Source organism: Cryptomeria japonica, chromosome 5, assembly GCF_030272615.1.
Source record: "Cryptomeria japonica chromosome 5, Sugi_1.0, whole genome shotgun sequence".
In the NCBI taxonomy this organism is placed as follows: Eukaryota; Viridiplantae; Streptophyta; class Pinopsida; order Cupressales; family Cupressaceae; genus Cryptomeria; species Cryptomeria japonica.
This window is the reverse complement of record NC_081409.1, coordinates 640217888-640242660: the sequence shown is the minus strand read 5'-3', so window position 1 is coordinate 640242660 and position 24773 is coordinate 640217888.

Below are 24773 nucleotides of genomic sequence, written 5' to 3'. Positions count from 1 at the left end.
AGGAGTTAGTCATGGTAGTTCAGAAGGAGCATCGGGAGGTATTGCTACTTTCTGGAATAAAAATAATGTAAAAGGTGAAGTGTTGATTCAAGACAACAATCTGGCTTGTTTTAGATTTAAGCATTTGAAAGAGGGTACTTCATGGGTCTTAACTAATGTGTATGCCCCAAAAACCAAGACTGGTAGAAGTGATTTCTGGAAAAGATTATCCTTGTTTAGGAGTAAGTTTGTTGAAGACAGATGGATTATTATGGGGGATTTCAATACCCCTTTGAAGGAAAATAAGAAAAAGGGAGGGAGCCAAACCAATCTGGACAGCAGATTGGATTTGATGGAGTTCATCAATAATAATTCTCTCCATGACCTAGATTTGCAAGGAGTTAAATATACCTGGACCAATAGAAGGAGTGGTGAAGACTTAATTTAGGTTAGGCTTGATAGAGCTTTAATTTCTCTGGATTGGTTTAATTAATACTTATGTTCTTTATCAGCTCATATAAGGGTAGGATCGGATAATTATCCTATATCCTTTACGGCTGATGCCAAGAAGAGAAGAAGACACTTCCCTTATAGATTTGAGAGAATGTGGACAAAACACCCGGATATCGAAAGCAAAATCAAGGAATGGTGGCAAGTTAGAATTAAAGGAAATGCTATGTATAAGGTGGTCAAAAAGTTGAAGTTTGTGAAAGATAATGTTAAAAGATGGAACAAGGAGTCCTTTGGGAACATCTTTGCTGCTAAAGCCACCATTCTCTTAGATCTGAAAGATATCCAGGATGAGATTCAGAATAATGGATATAGAAAGGTCCCGAGAGATGTCGAAGACGAGATTCTTATGAAATATCATGACATAATAGCAAAAGAAGAAACTTTCAGGAAACAGAGGTCAAGAAATATTTGGTTGAAGGAAGGGGATAGAAATACCAAATACTTTCATATGTCCACTCTAAAACACAAGGTCATCAATAGGATATCCCAACTTAAAGTTAATGGTAGAACTATTGAAGATGAAGAGTCTATGAGGAAGGCTACCTTGGAGTTTTTCTCCAATCTCCTGACTAAGGAATAGAATCTGGACTCGCAAGCTCAAAAGGACCTTATGGACTGTATTCCCTCTAGCTTGGGCAGATTAGAATTCTTATCTCACTGCTATTCCATCCAATGATGAGATTTTGAAAGCTATCAATTCCTTTGAAGGTAACAAGGCCCCGGGCCCAGATGGTTTTCTCATGTTCTTTTTTCAAATGTATTGGCATATTGTTGGAGGTGATGTTTCCAGTGTTGTGAAAGAATTTTTTGGTGCAAGAAGAATTTTGAAAGAATTGAATGGAACTTTCATTTCCCTTATCCCCAAAAAGATGGGAGTTGATTCCATGGATCTTTTTAGACCTATCAACCTTCACAAATATTTGTACAAGATCATCTCTAAGGTTTTGACTTCTAGAATCTTGAGTCTGCTCCTTTCTATCATTTCTCCCCAGCAAAGTGGCTTTGTCCCTGGGAGACAAATCTTGGATTCAATAATATCGGTCCATGAAAATATTCACTCACTCTCTAGTGCTAAAAAAAAAGGCTTTCTTTTGAAGCTTCACTTATTTAAAGCCTATGATATAGTGGACTGGGGATTTATGATGGATGTTCTCTCTTCTTTTGGTTTCTGCTCTAGAAGTATCTATCTTATTCTAAAATTGGTTTCTTCTGCTTCTTTTTATATCTTTATCAATGGGTCTCCTTCCCCCTTCTTCAAATCCTCAAGGGGTCTCAAACAGGGGGAACCTCTATCCCCGGTTCTTTTCATTATCATGGCAGAATGTCTAGGAAGATTCATTGGAAATATTGTTGAGAAAGGAGAGTTTTGTGGGTTGAAACCTTCTTCAGCGGATCAAGTTTTCTCCCATCAGTAATTTGTGGATGGCTCTATTATTATGGTGAATGCTTCAGTGAAATATTCTAGGAGTTTAAAGAAAGCATTGGGTAGTTATGGGACAGTTGCCAGTCAGTTGATAAATTGGTCTAAAAGCTTTGTTTATTTCATCAACACTCCAGAAAGAAGACAAAGAAAAATAAGTAACATTTTGGGGTGTCAATTAGGGAATCTTCTTGCTTCCTATCTTGGGCTCCCTTTATGTCAAGTCCCTCCTGATACTTTCTGGGGTTCTCTTGTGGATAAATTTCATAGGAAGTTAGCTGGTTGGAAAGGCTCTCTTCTCAGCCAAGCTAGTAAGGTTCAGCTTTTGAAATCTACTCTTCAGAGTATCCCACTTTATGTCATCAACCTTTTCAGAATTCCTACCAAGTATGCGAAGGCTATTGAACAAATTCAAAGAACTTTTCTATGGACAGGGGTTGAGGAGAAGTGGAGAATGAATCTGATTGCGTGGGATAAGGTTTGTAAACCTATAAGAAAGGGAGGTCTTGGCCTTATAATAATAAGAGACACGAATGAGTTTCTTATGGCTAAGCAGATATAGAGAGGTTATAACTCCAAAGGAGAATGGAAACTGATATGGGACAACAAATATAAAAGACAATATCCTACCCTTATAAGCTTCCTCAATGCTGAAGATATCCCAATTGGCTCTAATATTTGGAAAAATGTTTCAAGAATAAGAAGTCTAATTGCCAAAGGTGTGAAATGGAAGGTGGGGAAAGGAAACTTCATTAAATTCTAGGAAGATTCTTGTTTGCTTGTTTCCCCGTTGAGTGAAAGTTTTGATTGGGGTAAATTTCAGAACCAGTGTAAGGAAAAATATGGCACTATGGTGGGTAACTACTATAATGATGGACAATGGAAGGAATTATCCCAGGTTGATCCCTCCCTTGGTAATCTGAACAAAATTATGAACTCCATGGTGGTGGTGAATGATGATGATCAACTAATCTAGAAACTTACAACAAATGGTAAATTTTTTGTTGCCTCTCTCTATAATCAACAGTTTTCTAAGTTGGAGAGTCCTTGTTGGGCTAAGGCTTGGGTGAAAGGCCTAATTCCTAAAATTAATATTTTTTTTCTGGACTGTCCTTCAAGATTAAATTTTGACTATTGATAACCTCGGAAAAAGAGGAATATGTATGCCTAGTGTTTGTTTTCTTTGTATGCAGAATGAGGAAACCATTAACCACTTGTTCTTCCATTGTCCCTTCTCTACTGATATTTGGGCTAGGTGTCTGGATTATTTCAATATCAGTTGGGTATTTTCGGAATCAGTCCAAGAGGTTTTTAATTCTTGGCATCATCCCTCAAGGAATAAGATTATAATTTTGTTATGGAGACTGGCTTTACCCCATATTTGCTGGGGAATATGGAAAGAGAGAAATGAAAGAGTGTTTAGAGAGAAGGCATCTAAGGCCCAAATATTTTTTTAGAAAATCAAATGAAATATAGTGGAGAATATTTCCATCATAGGTGGAATAGCCAAGCCCCAAGATTAGGATGATCATATTATTTTTAAGAGCTGGAGATTAAAGGGAAGAGACATCTTTCAAGCTAATCCTAGAGAAGGTGTGAAATGGGAAAGCCCTCCCCATGGTTGGATGAAAATTAACTTTGATGGCGCTTCAAAGGGTAACCCTGGCAATGTAGGGTGTGGAGTGGTTTTAAGGGATGAATGGGGAAAATGCAAAATCATTAAATGTATCCCTATTGGAAGTCAAACAAATCATTTTATTGAGGCTATGGCAGCTTATCATGGGATGGTGCTAGCAAAGGAAGCCAATTGTACCAGAGTATGGTGTGAAGGTGACTCTTTGAATATCATACATTTTTTGAATAAGGTGTTCCCGCCTTCTTGGTCAATAAACAATGCTATTAAAGCAGCGAAGAAAATAAGTGAAACCTTTGATATGTGTGTTTTCACACATGTGTATAGGGAAGCTAACTCGTGTGCTGACTGGGCAACCAACCTAGCTTGTTGAACTGAGGAAATCATTACTATTAATGGGGAGAGTAAACTTGCATGTGAGGCGAAATCCTTGTTCGATCTGGACCGTATCCAGATGAGGCAACGTGGCATCATCAATCATAATTCCTAATGCTTTTCCCACTTTTTTCAATGAAGGCTTACATCAGCGGTGATGAGCATTTATTTAATAGTCTCATCATATTAACAGGGCACGAATTCTGGGTTGTTTTTCAGAGCAACAATAGAAACTAGAGAAGAAAAATTAGAGCTGAGATTAGGAATTCTAGTGATTGTGAAGGAAAAATGGGAGGGAACAAAAAAAGGTTTGAACCAACCTCATGTTCAGATTGGAAGAAGAATAGAGAGGTCTGGGAGATTCTACATGAGGGGGGCTTAAGTGTGTTCATGGAGAGACTCTGTGGTAAAGACCCAACAGTCACCAAGCACTTTATAAAGAATTGGAAGAATGAAAAATTTTTGGTGGGCACCCAGATGATGACGGTGGATGAAGATATTATTGCAGAAGCCACGGGGATGGTGACAAAGGGTATTAAGTTCTATATAGATTGTAGTGTCTCTGATAAGGCATCGGACATATTTCCTATCATGGATGGCAAAAAGAAGAAAATGGTGAAGGTGGATAACTCCTATCACTCCCCAAAATGCATCTGTAGGCCATGGAGGTTCATGTTATTTTCTACCATAACCTACATTACGCTGGATGGGAGATTTATGAGAGCTTATGGGTACCATTTTGTGTTGCTCAACCACTTTCGCCATGGTGAAAAGGTAAGCTTTCCCTATTATCTTGCTTGTTCCATGGATCACACAATTAAATAAATGTAGAAAGACCCTCAAGGCGACCATGCTCTTCATCAGGGTCTTATGGTTTTAGTGTACAAATTGCTGAAAGGGAAATGCATAGAGAAACCAATTAGACGTAAAAATACCAAGGATGATGAAACAAAAAGTGAGTATAGTGGTTTCAACTTTGACTCGGAAACTAAAGGTGAGTCAGATGAGCTTAGCAAAAAGGGGAAGAATAAGGGGAAGAGAAAGAGGATTGTGATTGAATCAGATATCTCGGACTCTGAGTATGAGTCCTTTGAGGAAAAATTCATCAAAAGCAAGAAAGGTAAAGGAATGGGGAAACAAACCCAGAGGAATAAGAACACCAACAAGGGAGATAACAAAGATAAAAAATAGAATTTGATAGCTTCTGCTGAGGATGCAGAGGAGGAAAAAAATGACAATGTGAAGGGTAAGGAGGAGGATGAGATTCCAGATGTGGGTCATGATGAGGATTTTGAATACTCAAGGATTGCAGAATGATGACCAAGAGAATAAAAGGGGAAATCCTAGTGATTGTCATGGGGATAGTGATAGTATTAAGGGATTTTGTGATACTATCAGTAGAATTGTGAAAGATATCGGTAACCTAAAGAATGAAATGAATGTTATCAAAAATGCCACGATAGGCGACAAGCATCTTTTTGAAAATGTTAAAGAATTGGCGGTGGCAATTAGCAATGTTGAAGCTATTGAAAACATGGTTGGTAAAATTCTTGAGACTAAAAGAAGGTTAAGGAAATGGAAGGGAATAGAGAGGCGAATGGGCTAGAAATTACCATGAAAAATCTGGGCAATAGAGTCGACAAGATGGAACTTACCGTGAAGAGGATAGTTGAACAAAATTTCTAGATTCTTAAAGCCTCTGTGGACAATATGAACATTCTGATTAGCAGATTTGATAACATTAAAGACAAAGAGGGCGACAAGGACCAAATGGAGAAAAAAGGTCATGAGAAGAGAACTAGAGCCAACACCAAGAATCAGGGTGACATCAAGGGATGACACCTAGATGATTTGAAGACCTCTGCGGACAACATGAAGTAGATGGTGGTTCATGCAAAAGATATTATTCATAATATCTAGTTGTCTCAGTCTTTGTCTTTGTCTTTGTGCTTCCCTTTTGCTATCTTTTTGTTGTCTTAGTGTGGCCCTATGTGTTTTGAGATCCCTTTTTGGTTTGGATGGGATCTATTTTTTGTTGGGGTGATCAAGCATGAATCTTTTCTGCTTTAATGCTTTATCTATTTCCTGTTATGTAAAAGGTTTGGGTTCCTTTCAAAAACCTGTTTTTACTTAATCAAAACACTATTACTACTATAAGGATGCATGCCAAAAAGTCTATCCAAATCAATAAGCCAAGTCTCGGCCTAAAATATAGTGCCAATACCATCAAAATTAAATGGTTGAGACCTAATAAGGTCTCTCACGTGTCCATCGTGAATGACATCATTATCAACTGATGTATTATTATGAGGAGTATGTGACCTCTCCCTCTCCTCACGCTGGGACTAATTGGACTCTGCTTGCTGAGGAAACTCTTGATGAGGTTCCAAATGAGTAAGAAGATCCTACAAAAGAATTCTCAACTGAGTGCCCTCTAGGCCACCCACTAAGTCAATTTCACCAAGGATAAACGTTGCAAGATCAATTCGATTATAGTAAACTGCTAGCGATTCTCACCTTGCTGCTAAACTCTATGGTCATTATGATGATCATGTTGTTGTTCGTCCTGATGAACCTTGGGTATATCTTACCAATGAGGGTTTAGCTGAGTTCTATAATGATTACCTCACCCTTGATCTCTACCCTAAGGAGACATCTTTTGTAATAGCCAACAAGACACTCGTATAAGGCAAGGTTCAAGAGCCTAACAAAATAAGAGAACAAAGAGGGGTTGAATTCAAGAAATACAATCAAAGGGACAATTCTAAAAAATAAAATAACGGTGTGAACATGGGCATTGATACCAAGTTGTAACGCCCTGCCAAGGAACCCTAAGTATTAACAACTATTAACCCAAACACATAGAAAATAACTTTTTTATAAAAAAGAAACATAACATATCATTCATCTTTTAATTCAATACAACAATAAGTAAATGCATTGCATATCAAAGATGAATAACAATGTTAAGCGGAAATTTTCATCACATCTTGTAACAAAACTTTAAGGGTTACCTAACATCGCTACTACGCAACACTAACTATCATTCATTATTCATATAACTCATCATACAAATATCTATGTTATGTTCATTTTAAAGCACCAAATGAAAGATTCCTATGATAGCCTTCATAAAGAATAAGAACACAAAATTAATCCACATGAATACATTCACTTACAAGATATCCATTGATACAAAAACATTTATTACAATAGTCCTTTTACAATCCTTTCCACTTGGAAAATTCATTTACAAATATCCTTTCAAATATGAATACAATTATGCAATTACACATTCTTTACATTTCTTCTGGAAGATAAATATCTATTACATTACAAAGGTGGAATAATTTGCATATGAATATAGAATCATTGGTACACAAGGTAAGATCCATCCAGCTTCTCACAAACAAGAAATAATGAAGACAAACCCCAATGGATGGTAAAACACTACCTCCCAACCATGTGGAACTTTTAGGTCCACCCCCTGTGTTGGAGATAGACACAAGGCCCCAAATAATAAACTAGAAGGCTAGGGATAAAAGATATGATCATACTCACAACCAAGATATAGAAGATACCACTACCCAAGACAAAGAAGTAAGGATATCAACCAATAGAACATACAAAAACATCTAAGAAAAGGATAACAATCAAAACCTTCAAAGAACTAACAAAAGACTCCAAAGAAACTTCCAAAAGAGAAATAAAAAGACTCCTAGAGGCTTCCACATAAAACAATCAACACAATATGATACTAGGGTACATAGGGAGATAGTGTCATTGCATAGCCTCTCATGAGTTACCCTAGTAGTCTGACCCTCTCCTAACTCCAGACCCTAGCCCCCATGGAGAACTCATGCGGTATTGTACAATCCTTTCATGAACGAAAGATATTGCACAACATGCTAGCTCCAACATCTCTACAGATAGATAGGCCTTCCTAATCTCATCCTCTATCTATAAAAGCACATGAGGCCATGAGTGGGGAAACAAAACATTATCTTATTACTGTGTGAAACCCAACCCAAATTTTTATTATTAATGTTATCACTTATTAATCTACTCTCCTATGGGTTACCCTGATACCCACTTAGGGCCCCAACCCCCATAGAGAGCCACTCCCCTTTAATGCACCTAGGTAACCTATTCTCTATAGCATCATGAAACATATGATAACCAAATATGAACATCAAGAATCTATAAACATGCATAGATAGCACAATATGCAAATAGAACTTCCAACAAGGACTAATCACAAGGTCAAGTCCTGAAATTGAATCATAACTTCCAAAACATTGTTCTTTTTTCACAAACCAAATTAGATAAGGGCGTATTAACACCAATTCAATCAAATTATGAGCAATCAAGGATAGAAATACAAAATTGATACGCTACACAGTCACCTATGGCCTTTGGCATTGATCGAGAGTCAAAATTAGGTCAAAATTGAAGACTAAGAAAAACCAAAAAAATTGTGCAGTTGCACCCTAAAGCTGCACAATTGTGGCCTAGATTTATCCACTTCCAGCTCTGAGTTACACACTTATGGATCTAAGTTGTGCGCTTGTGGATTTGAGTTGCACGCTTGCAGCTCTGAGTGTGTACAATTGCAATAGTCTATAAACTAAATTATGAAAAAGACCTATTTGAAAAGGCCCTGAAAACATCCCAAATCCATAGAAAAACCAAACACAAGAATTCTTATAGGGGTTTCAATTAAGCACAAAGCAAAACTAGTCAACTAAAACACATAATTCTCAAACCCAATTTGAGCATTATACAACCAAATCAAAACACAAGTAAAGCACTAATTACACAATAGATGCAATCAAATCAAAATTTTCAATTCCCCCTAATAATCCATTATAATCAAAATCGCAAATTAAACTGATATCAAAAATAGGAAAATAAGTACCTACTTGGAAACTTGTGGAGAAAGAAAGAGAAAGGGAGAGAATCTATTGTCTAATTGATGAACATGAATCCTCTTCAAATCAACAACCAAAATTTCAATCAAATAAGCTTGCGAAATCCAAATCACGCTACAAGAAAAATCAAACAATTTAATCTTCAATCAATACTATAAAGTTGCAACCCTACTCCAAAATTCAACAAAAATTCTTCTCTCCAAAATCTCGTAAAAAGTTAATGTCAAAATCAACTCTCATTAAGAATAATAAGTAAAAATTAATCAACTAAATAAATCTCACAAAAAATGCACAAAAACCCTAATTTCAAAACCATAAAAATAATTATATTAAATTAATTTCAAAAATAAAATTCCCCACAAAAAGAATTAAACAATAATAATTAAATACTAAATCACCAATTAAAAATTCTCTTAAAAAAATGTTGGTTGATATTATTACCAACATTTAGGAAAAACAGAGAGAGCTAGAGCTCAAAATTGATAATGTGGTTAAGGATATTAATGATAAAGGAAAAGAGGAAAATTCTGAGGATAATAGTGAAGCAGAGGATGAAAAAGAAATTCCTGACTGGTCGGAGGGTGAGATCATAAAGGGAGATGTGAAGCACCTGGAGGATGTGGTGAGGACTCTCAAAGAAAAGGGTGAGTCCGATTATGAACTGATAAACAACAGGGTTCAAAAAATCGAGAGTGCTCTGAGGAAAATCATGGAGCATAGCTTGGTTGTGATGAAGTTGACTTACCAAAATATGAATGTGTTGGTTGCCTGCCTAAAGAAGGATAAGAAGAACAAAGATACTATGATTGTTGATGATGAGCCAGGTTCTAGCTCTGTCCAGCATTCTTCCAGATGCAGAACTAGGCAAAATACTAAAGAGTTGGAGTTGAAGACTAAAGGTAATCAACAGGTGCAGGAAAGAAAAGACCTTAAAGAGGCAGCAAATGTAATGATGATGCTTGTCAAGGATGTTGAGGAGACCATAAAGATTCTCACCTAGATGTTCTAGTTTTGTTTTAGGTGTGCACAATATTTTCATTGACTCCAGAGCAAAAATTGCATAATAACAATAAATCTCCAGGGTGTTTTGAATGAGAGATGAAGACTGAATTTATAGAAACTCAAAAGAGAAACCAAGGGTCAAGATCGATTAGCAATGAGCGGTTGAGATTCCTCAAGAAAAAGCACAATTTAGGATAATTGAGAGATCATCTATTAAGTTAACCTTGAGATAGATTCCAATTATAGCTTGATTGAAATGCATTCAGATTATAAGTTCGAGTTTGTATTGGAGATAAAATTTAGTTGATTCCATTCACTTGAGATAAAAATAGGTGATTCCATGCACTTTTCTTTAATTTGCTCAAGATTTTTATTTAGAAAAACCCTTTTCAATGCAACTGAACTTATTCTCTCAAAAGCTTTGAGTTTTACTTTCAGAGAAAATGATTAATTCAATTTAATTTCTTTTCTGAATTTTCAAGTTATCTCAATTTAGAAAAAGAAATATCTTAAGTTTGATTTCTTCTCTCAATTTAATTCTTTTCTTTTGTTTTCAATTTAACTCTTTCTTTTGCAAATTAATTCCTCTTTTTGTGATAAATCTCTTTTTGTATATTAATTCCCTAATTTATGATTAAATGGCAAATTTATTTATTGATTAAATATGTTAGGATATTTAATTAATAAATAGGATAATTGATCAAAATGATTTACTTGGAATGATTTGATTAATTAAATAAATATTTAACTAATATAGAGTGATTAACTTGCCATGTAATATTTTTTTTGGGGGGGTAGGTAATAGGTCGAAGCCGTAGTATTTTGAATTATTATTATTATTATGTTTGATTAGATTGACCCTAGACCTTCCCCATTTTATGGAAGGCCAAGAGTCATAGCTTAGAATTCATTTTAGATGTCCCTATTGGGAATTGAACTTGGGTCTCCACAGTGAGAACCCAGTGTTTTAACCAGTTAAGCTCAACCCCTTAGACACTTGCCATGTAATATTAATTATTGAAGAATTACTTAATTAGGTGCTCAAGGTTGATTTAGTTGCCTTTGGTTAGGACTTTGGTGATGTTGTCAAGATTAGGGGCCTGTGGTTTAGGTGACCAGTTTTAGGGTATTACATTTGCCCCTCTTTCAATTAATGTGCAAGTAGCGCATTGGTTCAAAGAATAGTTGATGCCAAATAGATATCAGTTTTGAACTTGATGGATCAAAAACGGATGAAGAGCGAGATGTTTAGCTTGATTTGAAGTGATGAAATTGAGCATATTGATTAAAGAGATACCAATCCTGAACTTGATTAATCAAGAAACAAGCATTGATCTTGTTATCACTGTTTAAGAAATGGGTTTTCCTTTCCCATGATTGGCTAGGTTTTTGAAATTTTGAGTCATGTGTGCTATTAATTGCTTCAAATCTGTGTTAGGTCCTTAAGGGTTAAGGGTTTTTAGTTTTAATCGCTCAAATGTCTGATCAAAACCCTCTAGTTTCTATTCCTACGTTACTTTATTCACTTAAGTAATGGGTCTTGGGGTCGTGTGAAGTGTCCCCCCCTTTGTTATTTGCCTAGGCGGTCGTTAAATAATTGTAAAAAATCTATGCCTTATGTCTTTTTCCTTCCAATGTTGTCGGGTCCAGTAAGTGTCGCGCAACTTTCAGATGAATCTACGGCTTTCGCTATTTTGTTAGGCGAAGTTGCGGGTGTGTTAAGCTATGCGAAATGGTGAAAGGAAAAATCATGTTCGACTGTGTGTATTGGATCTAGTTTAAAGAGACTCTAGCTCGCTTTGAATCTAACAGCTAGCGTTGATTCGCAGTTGAAATGAGCGAGTAAATTACCTTTTGCGAAATGGCGAAAAGGTTTGGCGGGACCCGGCGGTGAAGACTTTCCCACGGCTAAAAGGCGATCAAGTTTAAAAGAAATCGACGGCTCACGTTGTTTCACGGCTGATAGATGCTCACATGTTATGCTCTGCGAAACAGCGAAACGTTTTTTGGGCCCGGGCAAAAGAGGTTCATAAGAGGCATAACAGATGCACAGGTTCTCAAGATCTAACGGCTAGCGCAGTTTCGCGAAAGAAAGATGCTCGAAAGATAGCTTTCACGAAATGACATGGTGTTCCAAGCAAGCAGACCAGCTGGTTGAGATGGCAAGTAAGATAATGACACGTGGCCGAAAATCAAAGTTGTCAATGAATTGGATTTAAGGACTAACGGGTGGGTCCAACAAGATGAGTCATGTTGCAGGATAAGAAGTGACCTGGCAGATACAAGTGGCAAGGATGAGGTGGATCTCAATGTTTTCTCTCGGCAAATAAAAAGTTGACATGTCAGTTCGGGAATGACTAGACACTAGGTGGATAAAGCTGAGTCAGACGACCCACGTCTACCGGATTCAAGTAGGTTGTTAAGCATCAAGCAAGTTTGATATAATCTAATGGTTCATGTGAGTTCATGAAGGTAAGACGCTAGTGTTTTAAGGTCTGCGAAATGGCGAAAGAGCTAGTGGGCCCGAAGAACAGATAAAGCATAAAGATAAAAGAGGATCAACTATGTTTTGATCCAAGGGTTCTTGTTGTTTCATGGCTGAAAATCAACCGAGGATTAAGGCCTGCAAAATGGCGAAAGAGAAAGAGAGGTTCTTCCCGGCATGACGTGGAGTGACAGCTGTTACTTCTTGTAAAGCTTGATGGTAATGTGTCGATTGACACGTAGTTTCAAAAGATGATTAAGGGCCCGCCAAGGTGTAACGATGGTTATGCAGGAAGTAAGACACGTGGTTGACTCTGAACTAAACCCGAAGAGTTTTTCAGGGCTAATGGTCGAGTGCCACGTGGCATTTGTTAACCGGTGAATAAGTGGGGTAAACAATGTCTAGATAAAGGTCTCACTTAAAAGATGGTCATCTCAAGGTTGATCCAACGCTTCTCGTTGTTTCATGGCCTGAAGGTGTAAATGGATTAACCCCTGTGAAATAACGAAAAACCATTAGCCGTCAAGATGAGGCATGGTTAGTGAAAAAGTTGACGGTCCTGGTAGGAGTTAAAGGTCGGGCAGTTAGAGTTCCATCTAACGCTTGGCGTAGCTTCGCGAAAGGAAAATGCTTGGGGGATAAAGCTTGCGAAATGGCGAAAAAGAGGTAGGGCCCGATGCAAAGGCAAAGAGGTTAAAACAGTGTAAAGACCGATCAAGTCTCATCTGCTCGGACGGCTGGCGTGATTTCATTTGGCGAAATTGCTAGGATGTTATGCTCTGCGAAATGGCGAAAGAGCGAAAAGAAAATATATAGGGATGTTGTGACCCGTTGGAGCGAAATTTTTGAATTCTTCTATGAATTCAATTCTGAAAGGACGGCCAAAGCATGCGGTATCAATGTCGCAGTTAAGAGCCCGACTACCGTATATGATCTCGCATCAATTGAATGAAGGCATCATTTTGAAAAATTGTTACAGAGAAGCAATTGCAGAGCGGATTTCTTCAGTTGTAGAGAAAATTTCTTCAGCTGCAAAGTGGATTTCTTCAAGCCAAAAATAGGTTCTCTTGTACTCTTGCTTGGCAATTACTTGACAATGTGTTTTAATTGAGGTTTTGATTTATTACAGAACAGTTGGGGATAGTAATTAAATTGCTTGCATAGTTTTTTTAAGATGGCACCTAAAAGAGAATTCTCAGGAAAGGTTAATTACCAGGAGAGGGCTATCTGTGATGATTTCCTAGAACAGTTGACAATGTCAACTAATATGGCAACAAAGGTAAAGGAATTAATGCCAAGAGCTCCTTGCCTAAAAATAGGAGAAGGATTGTATGACAAGGGCAACAGGCTAAGAGACCCTCAAGTTGGGTTGTCTGGGTTGGGATTATTTAAGGTTGGATTTGGTATGAGAAACTCTCCAGCCCCAATGAACAGTATCTGGGAGTTGGACGTAGGCAAATTGGTGGTCCCTGGAGTATTCATGGATGTGAATCTCCTAACTCAGATTGCACACAACTATGACCCAATCACAAGAAGTGTTAAGGATATAAGTGGGAAAACCCTCATTGAAATCAATAATGAGGAGTTCATAAATGTTTTTGGGCTTAGTGAATTTACTAATTTTTTAGAGCCAATTAATTTTAAATCACTAGCTCAGGTTTACAGTGTGTAGAGGAACCACCTTAGAAATGGGCCTCTTAAAGAATTATTTGTGAAGATAGGTGGGTTAACAGTTGTAGGACCCAACACTGAGGAGCCTTTCTCTTTAAATCTATTCACCCTTAGGGCCAAAGGATTATACTGGTCACTCTACCAAATTTTAGGAGAAGATGCTGAGGCAAATATGCCAACTCATTACATGTTAATGATTGCTCAAATCTTGAATCCCTCTTTGGCAGTGACTTTTGATTATGCTTCCTATATCACCGATGCCATCCATGAAGGCTTGATAGGAATAAAGAATGGGGAAGTGGATAGGCCTTTTGGATGGTACTCCCTCCTCATGCATTTATTTTTATTCAAGGGTGGTGACTATTTTTCAAGTGGAATGGATATTATGAAAGAGAAAGATGGAGAGAAGATGTCAGTGTAGTTATGGAGTACAATGTTGTCATGGGACAGAGAAGATGCTAGCTTCTTAAAGTTTGATAGTTGTTTTGCATCTAAGATTAGGACTCTTATCTGTTCAGAGAATCCAAGAGTCCCTAAGGTTCTTTTGGAATTCATTAGGCCAAAAGAGTTTGCTGAGAATATTAAAATTGTTCATAATTGGGGTGATATCTACTTATACCCTGTCTCCACAGTTTTCAGAGTATATGGTTTCAAAGGCACTCCATTTTTGTTGCCCTATCAGGTCCCTCTTAAAGTGGGAATTGCAGAAATCCTCAGGTAAATTGGTAGTGTGCAAGAGGCAGAGCTAACAGGCAGAGGTAAAGGGACCATTTTCCCTACAGTTACCGTAGCACATCAATTTGTAATAATTAAATGAGGTTGGAAGTATTTTGAAGATTTCCTTCAACCATACCACTTATCAACTGCAATATCCCGGTGTGCTAACCTTGAAGATTTCTTCAACGACATGTTCAGAAAGAGGGCAATATGCAGAGGTAAACCCCACCAATTCCAGTTTCCTGAAGACCTCATTAGGAATGAGTTTGATTTAGATGAGCAAGAGCCAAGGAAGGAAAAGTGGGTGGCCTACAAGAAGGCTTTAGACTTTGTGCACCAATTTGACACTAGCTATGACCCTTTGTCTAGCTTTCACCCCTTTGAAGAGAAGATAAAATTCTTAATTCTTTGTTTTGAGGATGTGATGCAAACATTGAAAGAAAAGAGGGAGGTTCTAATTAAGAACAACCCTAAGAAAGAAAGACTGGTTCTAAATAGGTCTGCATCTACCAGAGCAATCCCTCCTGGTGCTTACATGTTACATAAGAAGTCCAACTATAGTGTGTTGATGCCAACAATAGGGGAGCCTTCTACCTCAAAAGGGAAGAGGAAGATACAGGATGCCATTGACATTCAAGATAGCCCAAAGAAACAAAGAATGGGAAAGGAAGTACAATCTGATGAACCCTTGTATTCCCCATCTTAATTCCCTATTCATATAGGAGATGAACAGGCAGCAGCTGAGCAACTATTACAGTTAGGCAGTCTTGGAGAGATAGCATACACATATGATGAAGTGGAAGATGGAATGCCAGAAGAGCCCCTTACTGCTGAGATGAACATCACTACTAATGAGTTCAAAGGCCAGGAGTGGGATCCTAAGATCAAGCAAGCCAGTGAGGATTTCTTGGCTGATAATAACTTTGTCACATCAGGAGAATTCATGCAATTTGTGTGGAAGCAGAACATTGATAAATTTAATGCTAGGTGTGAAAAGAGGAAAGGTGAGCAGCCCCACAAGGATCCAGCTATGGTGGAGGAAGAGATAAAGAAAGAAATGGTTGATGAGTTTAAGACTGTCACTCCCGAGTAGGGAAGAGACATGGTAGCACATGCTAGGGTACTCATTCTCCTCGAATGGGACATAGCAGATGCCTTGGTTTTAGAGGTAGTAAGAAAAGAGACCAAACCTATGGAGGGAGTCACTTTCAATAAAGATAATGTTGCACTGGTCATGTGGTCTCTTAAAAGAGATGAAAATAAGAGGAATAAGGACACCCCAGGGTCAAGTTATCTTGGAGGAATGATAGTGAAAAGAGTGCAGAGCACTGGGGTAGTGGAAGTTGCTATCATTGTGCTAGAGACTACAAATTTTAGTGTTGCAGTAGCAGAAAGGGAGGCTAAAGAAAAGGCAGATCTGCAAATTAACTTGGAGACAATTCTGAAAGCTTACAACAGTGCCAAGGAAGAGGTAAGGGGTAAAGATAGCATCATCGCCAAGTTACAAAGCCAGTTGGCAGGACAATACCATCAAGGTGAGTCCTCAACATTGATGATCTCCTCTTCTCCTGCAAGACCTCCACCTACCAACCACATTATTGAATTCCCACCATCTCCAGCACCTTCTAGTTCTTAGTTAATTGAGATCACTACCCATGAGTTGGAAAATTTAAAACAGGCTCAAGCCCTATATGAAAAGAAATATGAAGAGAGAGTAAGGGCTACAATTTTAAGTTTTGCTGACACTATAGGGTCTTCATTAATGTATAACAACATGAGTAAGATTTTGGAAATGTGGAATGAGTTACATGGGGACAAGGCTATTTTAATGCCTATTTTTGATAAATGGAGACCCAGAGAGCAGGGTATAGAACCTATTTGTGTATCTTATGATGAGGCAGGGACTGACCCCATTATTAAATCTACCAATGATATGACAAAGGATTTAGTAAAATTGGCAGAAGGAGTGGATAATGCAGATAGAAAGATCAACTTGTACAAGAAAGAGTACATTGTTCAAGTTTTTGAGTTACTCCCAGGAGGTTTTGTTAGCCCAACCCAATTAAAGGACAAACAAATATGGCTTAAGGAATTAGAAGCCAAATTGTCACTAAGAATAAAAGGAATTGTTAAATCAGAGGATGCCTCCATATTTGTCAAAGCAATTGAGGAGATTGAGAAAATCAAATCTCATTATGGTTTCCTGAATTCAGAGGTCAATAAAATGAGGAATTCTTATAAAAGATTAGCCAAGACAAAAGCAAGAGTGATTAACTTCTCATGGCCTATTGATGAGGTGTATCAGGAATGGACAAGAAAATATATTGTGCTTCATGTGGAGCAGTTAGAAAATGTTGCAACAGAACAACAAGAGGAAGAAGCCACGGATGTTGAAAGAGACTTGTAACCGCATTTGTAAAAGGTTTTGTAACTTCTTCTTAAGAAGTAATGATTGTAACAAACTCTCCTAGGAAAGTCCAAAGCTATGTGTGCATCCATATTGTTATAAATGGATACTAGGACTGGTAAAAAAGGATCGCAAGGAATCGTAAGAAAACGCTGTAGAAATTTATCTGAGCCTTTTTTCAAGTTTTGATGGAGAATATTCAAATGTTTTTGTAATACTTTCAGAAGAAATATCAATACACAGACCATTGGTTTTGAGTTTAAACTTTGTGTTGTCTTCAAGTATGTTTGCAAATGTTTACTGTTTCATTTTGAGTAATCTAGGGTTATTCCTTTTGAATATGGGTTGTAAGGCAACTTTCAGTAGATATGCTTCTTAGCTTTTCTCTTCAGGAGGGGAATTAAATACACAGGAATCATTTCTACCAGTAAATTCTTTGTGGGATATTTTGAATTTTGATGAACACAGTTTAGTTTGGTATGAATAAATTATTATGTGTGTCAGGCATGTATAGGGATCTACAAAAGCCAAACTGATGGGATATGCAGATATATTTGATTGTGGAAGTATTGTTTGAACTTAGATGACTCTATGACCTTGGATAAGGCACTGGTGTAGTTCAAGGTTGTCTATTACATATCTTGTAGGTCAATACTGAACATGAATACAAGTTTCATTTCTTTGTTTCAGTTGATTTTAAGGTGATAAGATCCACTGGTTTTTGGACTGGTTTGTTATGGATTTATCTTTTTAAAGTGTGAATTCAATTCACAAAGGTATACCCGCCTGAACTTTGGATAAGTTCAAAGTGTAGAAGGTTAATCAAACCTTGTCATATGTTGTCCTGAAAGTTTCCTTCTCTTTAATCTCTCTTCTGCATACAGAGTTGTCATATCACTATAAGGATTTTAAAGTGAATCAGATTTTGAGAACAACAGATCTAGAACTAGATTGACCTAGATTGAGCAAGAGACACAACCGATTCTGAACTTGATTGAACATGAATCGACTGAGCGAAGTGAGATAAAACCGATTCTGAACTTGATTGAACAAGAACCGATTAGCAAAAGAAAATGTCCAGCTTGATTTGATGTGATTGAAACTAAACATTGATTTGAAGATTAATTCAGATTAAGGACAAAGATTGATATGCCCCTAGAGATTTCTCTATTTGACATCGAATAATCTCAACTTGATACGACATGATTTAGTTGAAATGCCCCTAGTAACAAGGTTTGATTGATTTTGTTTGTTTGAAAAGATTTTTGCTTGAATTTAGATGAAGATTTGAAAAATTTCTCAACTTTTAATGATGATAATCACTAAAAAGATGATGAGGTCATGAGTATGCCCCCTCAAGAGTGAAATCGAAAGATAGTGAGGGTACAACGATTTTAGGCATTTTTTGGCGATGATAATTATTTGAGTACGAAGATTGATGTTGAAGAATTAAAATCAGCGTTGATTTGAGAATTTAAATTGAGATTTAGAATTAAGTGTAAAATGATTCAAAAATTGACTTGAGGATGAAAGTGCTAAGTGGTCAACGTCGTGAAATTTTGACTAAAAACTTGATGTCAGATTTTGATTTCGACCCCGAAAATGGACTCAGGACAGTCGATTTAGCTTAGAGTACAAGTTTTATGTCCATCGAAGCAATTTGAAAATTAGGGTTTAGGCTATATAAGTGATTCATGTGTCATTTTCAATTCATTTTTCCCTCTCAAAGTTTAAAATTTGAAAAACCTCCTGCGAAGAAAAATGGCTATTTCGATTCAGGAGCATTGATTCGACTGCTAGAGATGACATAATCGACCGCGAAACTACGACCCTGTAGTAAGTGATCGATCTTTATCCTTTACATTTCTCAATTTGTGATTTTTTGTTGAATTGTTTTGCATTTTAATTTTGTTTAAAGTCATTTGTTATCATTTTATTGTGTGGTTCATGACCATTTCTCGTATGAGTATCTATCCTTCTTCTGTTTTGTCATTTTATCAAGTAGGTTTTGTCATCTGGTGTCCTCCCATGAATCGTATGATTTTTTTCTTGATAGTTCATTTAGTCATGTGAGAGGATACCTTTTGTCGTATGGGAATGTTTAATCGTGCGAGGTGTAATGTTTTCTCGTACGAGTTTCTCCTTGTCTGTGGAAACTCGTATTAAAAAAAACTAGCATAGAGTCTAAATAATAATTTTTTTATTTTGAATGTTGTGTATTTGGATTCGCGAGCATGTTTAACATATTTTTAGCGCAAATTTGATCACGTGCTGATGATTTATATGTTTGATTTTGTAGATTAGGTTGTCGGATATTCAGTTTCGGTGTACATTTCTGCCGGCGATGAGGTTAGTTCGCAAGTTATCAAACGCGGAGATAGGGCATATTGGTTTGTGTGGATTCTGATACCTTTTACAGATGCCTGATATCTGTGTGAATCACAGTATGTTGACTGCTTTAGTAGAGCATTTTCATTCAGAGCATAATACCTTTCATTTATCAGTTGGAGAGATGACCATCACACCGGAGGATAGATATAGGATTTTAAGGATTCCATTTGCTGGAGATAAGGTTGATTATGATTCTACTTAATGACCAGGTGTTTTGGCATTGAGACGGTAGTAGACGCGGGGGTATTACCTCAGTATAGAGATTGGTTTTAGAGACATCCTTTTCCTCAGTTTACAGATCTCGAAGTGCATGCACCTCTTATAGAGAAGGTTGAGGATGATGCACCAACAAAGGTACAAATACCAGGTCAGGTAAAGGGACAAGGATAGGTGTAGGGACAAAGAGAGGATGCACCTAGGTAGACAGGAGGTGATCTTGGTGCTAGTAGCAGCAGGGTACCAGCGGGTGGTAGACAATGACAGAGAGGGGAGGGTGGATCCTTAGGAGTTGTTGGGGTGGAGGTTGGTAGTGCTAGGGCAGCAGCGGCTGGAGGTAAGGAGGAGAGAGCGGCTCTTAGGCAGGTTAGGTAGTGGAGAGATGAGCGAGGAGGTGGAGAGGGGGATGTTGGGAGAGAGAAGGGAGTACCAGATGTCGTACAGTCTTTGAGATCGAGTTTGACAGGTTTGTAGTCATAGTTGACAATGGCGCAGACACAGCTGGCAGAGCGAGAGGTTTTGCATCAGATGAGTTGTACATCTTATTATGTTACAACTTATAGTGTAGCGGTCCCAGTAGTACAACAAGTTGTTTTGTATTATTAGTATATGGCTCGATCTAAGGGAGCTAGGGCACCTAGACAGGATGTCAGTCAGCAGCTACCACCTCCTCCACCTAGCGATGAGGGAGAGGTAGAGAGATGTCTTTTCTATATCTCCTAGATTTTGTTATATACCCTATTTTTGTAGCCTATGCGATTCTTGCTCCAATGAGACATTGTATTTGACAATTGATATCATTTGTACTCTTGGATACTTTGATTATGATGAGATATACGATCTCTTGATTTGATTTCATCATACTTGTGTTGATTGATTATGAGATGTCTTTCTATATGCTTTATTCTATATGTATGCATATCTTTTCAATATGGATGTATGCAATGGAGATGAGTATGGATGTTGTTTTTTTATTTATTTTCATATGCAAATAAATGATGAAAATGAGTAACGAGTAATGCAAATGTTTATTTTTCATGCAATAATATGAATGCAAATAAGTATATAATGAAATGTATGGATCTATATAAGATGCTCATGTATGCAGCTAAAATATAAATACACAAGTACTCGATCGGAGAAATGATGATGAAAAAGAGACCACTTAGCTGAGAAATGATGATGCTTCAAACTCTCATTCAAAATATAAAGAGGTCATTGTTATCATGCCGAGATCACTTGAAATGCATAAAATTTAGAATTAATGCAACCTAAACCTAGTCACTGGATTTGGAATGCTTAATTTTCATCACTAATCTTTTACAAACACAACAGGCAAAATAGAGTTCCTTTCTTTTCATATGCAATATTAATTATCTTGTCTGCGATGACCCTTTTTTTGTTTATATCCTTGGATAGATTACCCATGCATCCGGATTGCACATTAAATAAATTCCCTCAAAATAGACAAATAAATGACGCCAACCTCCTTGTAGCATACAAATAAGCAGAGTTGAGGTATGTATGGTGATTTCAGCTTAATGTGAAGACACTTATCACAAACACCCAGCTGATTAGATGTTTCTAGATCATTGGAATCACTCCTATAAGAAGAAAATAAAGAAAAGTATTATGCCCCCAATCCTTGCTCCTCTTAGTTAAGATAGACTTCCTCAAGTTACTCAGAGGGAATAATAATAAAAAACCATTGTAAAAGACAACACACAAAAAATTTCAATCATATCTCAAACTGTTTAGTGATTGTTTTCAGTAATCTTATTTTTCTTGTTTACTCAGTGATAAAACTCTTTAGTAGTTTGTAGATGGATGACTGACTTGGATTGGATGACCTGATACTATCGACAGAAAGATGACTTGGTTGATACTTCTTAGGACATGTAAATTGATCAGTCGGTTACCCTAAGACTAGGACATTGATCAATTTCAAGTCATGAGTGTTCCAAAAGAACCAGATGTCACAAAAGTGACTAAAAGATATGTACAACCGAAAGCAAAGATGCAACACTTTAGTACAAGAGATAAGACTAACCTGGGCAAAATCCAACAACCATACTAATCAATGTCATTGTTTTGATTTGTGTAATCGATGATAGGAATGCCTGGTTTCAAAGAGTAAGTACCCCGTATAAGACCAATCTATCTGGTTTCAAGTGTACCCTTCATTGTATAAGACATGTTGATGTTTGATAGATTTTGATAGATTAATTAACAAGACATACGATAAGTTTGATTGTAGACTTTGAGAGTTTGTTTGTGGATAATTTGGTTTGAAGGATGGTCTATGCTTTCTTGCTTTTATTTTTCAGTTTTTTTGATTTTGTGAGTTTTTTTTTAGGACGTTTTATGATTTTTATGATTTTTTTCAGGACAATTTATGATTTTTATGATTTATTTTTTCAGGACATTTTATGTTGTACAGGTTGCTGGAGTAGAGAATCTTAAGTGAAGAATTTCTTCAAGTGGATGGTGTTGATCAGTTCACAGAGTTGTTCTCCTTCCTGTGTTGAGAGTAATTGTTGGTGTAAATAATTATTCATCATGGATATTATTACACTTTACTTAAGTTTACTTAGGTACATGCATTTAATAGTAGTTTGGGTATGAGACACTTGGGTGTTTGTGCCACATTGGGATAGTGTGTGTAGGAGAATTTCCACCTTTTATGGTGTGATCTTGTTGTTACACTCCACATTCAGTGGGTGATCCACCTCATGTGGACTATTATATTGTTTCTCCTACCTACCCACACCTATTTCCTACCTACCCTTGTTTTTTATTGAGCCACATGTCATGTTTGTGTGCTCACATATCCATAAGCCTTACCTATATAAGAAGGCTCATCTACATTGTTTGTACAGACATAACGGACAATCACGAGCAATCAATCTATATCTTGTACTAATCCATTTGATCATATTTTGCATCTTGATAGAATACAGTTTATTCCTATCATCTATTTTGTTCTCTCTTATTTGTGTTTTCCATTGTCTCTTGATCTTGGAAAAATATCACATGGTATCAGACCCAGTCCATGTCTCACATGGTATCAGAGTCGTTCCATGTCTCACATGGTATCAGACCCAGTCCATGTCTCACATGGTATCAGAGTCGTTCCATGTCTCACATGGTATCAGAGCCATTAGAGTGTCATTGGTTTGCTAATTGAGAGAAATTTGATGTTATTTGAGGTTGTGTATTTTGGAGTTTTCTATTGCAGGTTATTATTGAAGCTTGATGGGTCAAATCTGAGGTCACCATTGGATTGAGGAGATCCAAGAAAGTCAGTTTTTCCTTTTGTTTCATCCAAATCCGACTTCGGAGGCCAAATCTAGAGGCATTTGAAGTTTGAAGCCGCGGCGGAAATTTGCCAGAAATTATAATTTTGCAGGCAATTTTCAAATAGTGATATCTCACTCATCTGGACTCCTTTTTTCGAGCAATGTTTTTTGTTTTAGGGTAGAATTTTGTGATCTATACAATGGTGCAGGATATTTCAGATTTTCGGATACAGGTTTTTTGGAATCATGAAATCCTGATTTTTACAACTTTCAAGGCTTCGTTTGGGCTCATGTGGACTCCTTTTCAGGTGTCGTTTTTTTGAAAGTGCATATTTTTTCATCTACTTTCAGAATCTGCCATTTGTTTGCAGTGATTTTGAGTAGAAATTGTACTTTCAATATTTGGCCATTCTTGGCATATTTGGTACTTGTATTTTGTTTGGATCTCAGTTTAGATCACTAGCAGTATTTGTTGAAGTCTCTTATATCTCATTTTTAGAAGTTGTAATCATTGAAATTAGAAGTCCACTTTGCCATTATTTGCAAGTGCCAACATGATCTTTTTATGGGGGTTCAGTTATTCATTTATATCTCTTGATGAAATTCCATTCTGAGGCATCTTAATCTGCAGTATTCTACAAGGCTTCTTTGTTGGTGGCATCATTTTCATGTTTCTACATTTGAATATTTTATCATGATGTATTCTCTTGCTTGAGCAATGTTGTACTCGCACTATCAAAAAATGTCACACCTCTTTATATCTTGTCATTGTTGACATATTTAATGTAATCCTCTTGTACATGTAGATTGGGAATATCTTGTGAGACTTGATGCATGGCTCCAGTTGAGACTTAGATTGTACACATTTGTGCATGGCTCCTGTGAGACTTGGATTGTACCAGTATTTTTGCTATTTCTGAGTATCCAGATGATGCTCATAGCAGGTTGTCTCCATGTCTGATCTTCATTTTGTTGCAGTGAGTGATTCATCATCATCGACTTGGTACCTGGTTTTGTCACACTTTGACATTATTGGTGCAACATTGGCTCTCTTTCTTCCTTATGGAGAGGTATTTTGGTCATCATCATTGGACCATCTTTGTAGGAGATTCGACATTGAGGGGGGCCTTCATGGTCTCTTCTTCTCTCTTATGGGGGGGACATATTTTTGTTCTTCTCATTCATCATTGAGAGCATTGTGTGCTTTCTTCATCTCTCTTTTGGGGGAAAGTTTTTTCCCATTGGGTTTTTCTCTCTTTCCTCGCTTTATGGGAGATTGCATTTGTATTTGTACATAGATACCTTTCATGGCCTAGTGGTCGGGACCCATCTTGCATTGCTTAGTTGCATTGTAGACTTTAGTGCATTCCCCTAAGTTGCAATTAAGGGGGGGGGGGGGGGGGGGGTGTTGGTGTAAATAATTATTCATCATGGATATTATTACACTCTACTTAAGTTTACTTAGGTACATGCATTTAATAGTAGTTTGGGTATGAGACACTTGGATGTTTGTGCCACATAGGGATGTGTGTGTAGGAGAATTTCCACCTTTTATGTTGTGATCTTGTTGTTACCCTCCACATTCAGTGGGTGATCCACCTCATGTGGACTATTATATTGTTTCTCCTACCTACCCACACCTATTTCCTATCTACCCTTATTTTTTATTGAGCCACATCTCATGTTTGTGTGCTCACATATCCATAAGCCTTGCCTATTTAAGCAAGTTCATCT